Genomic DNA, 883 nt, shown 5'->3' with positions numbered 1-883 from the left:
TGAAGTAATCTGGTGATAGGAGGACGTATACCCTCTCGTGCTTCTTTGCTCATAGGGTACTGCCGAACACCAATGGGAGTGGCTCCCGACTTGAGCTCGATCACAACCGGGGTAACTTGTCTTGCCACACCCATTCCTCCAGTCTGGGCCCATGCCTGAGGAAATTGATCAATCCAGTCCTGTAGCCCCTCAGGGGGGTTTGACTCATTTTGATAAATCCAGTATTCTTCTCCCAATTGCAGAGACAGTGCTAAAGTCTGAGGCTGTTCTATTCTCCACGATACTATCGGCCCAGGAAGGGCAAAGGTTATTTGTGCCTTTAATTTTGTTAATAAGTCTCTTCCTAGCAGAGGCATAGGGCACTCTGGAATGAACAGGAATGAGTGAGTCACCTAATTCCGTCCTGGTCATAGTCCATGGGTATGACTTTTGCCCTGTGGCCCCAATTACAAAGGTTCTCTCATTTTTTCTTAATTTGCCTAACAGGGTCTGAAGAATTGAAAATTCTGCATCTGTATCAACCAGAAAATTTATAGGGTTCCCCTCCACTTCTAGGGTTACCCTAGGCTCGTCTTCACCTAGTCTTCACCTTCTCCAAGAGACAATACTTGTGTCTCTTGCTTCTTTTTAGGACACTTGCTGGCCCAGTGGCCTTTCTCCTTGCAGTATGCACACTGATCTTTTTCTAGGCGTGGTCGGTCTCTTCTGGGTCTCCATGGCCCCTGCTGTTTTTCATCTCTCAGATCCCCTGTCTGTATAGTCCTACCCCTTTATCTACCACTGTGGCCAGAATTCAAGTCAGAGCCTTCTCCTGCCTCCTTTCTCTATTATCTTCGTCTTTTCTCCGCTCTTTCTTTTCTCTTTCTAACTTTTCCTCCTCTGT

The sequence above is a fragment of the Mus musculus genome, chromosome 12 (genome assembly GCF_000001635.26).
Source record: "Mus musculus strain C57BL/6J chromosome 12, GRCm38.p6 C57BL/6J".
NCBI classification, from domain to species: Eukaryota; Metazoa; Chordata; class Mammalia; order Rodentia; family Muridae; genus Mus; species Mus musculus.
The sequence above is the reverse complement of the archived record's forward strand: the minus strand, read 5'-3'. Positions refer to the sequence as shown.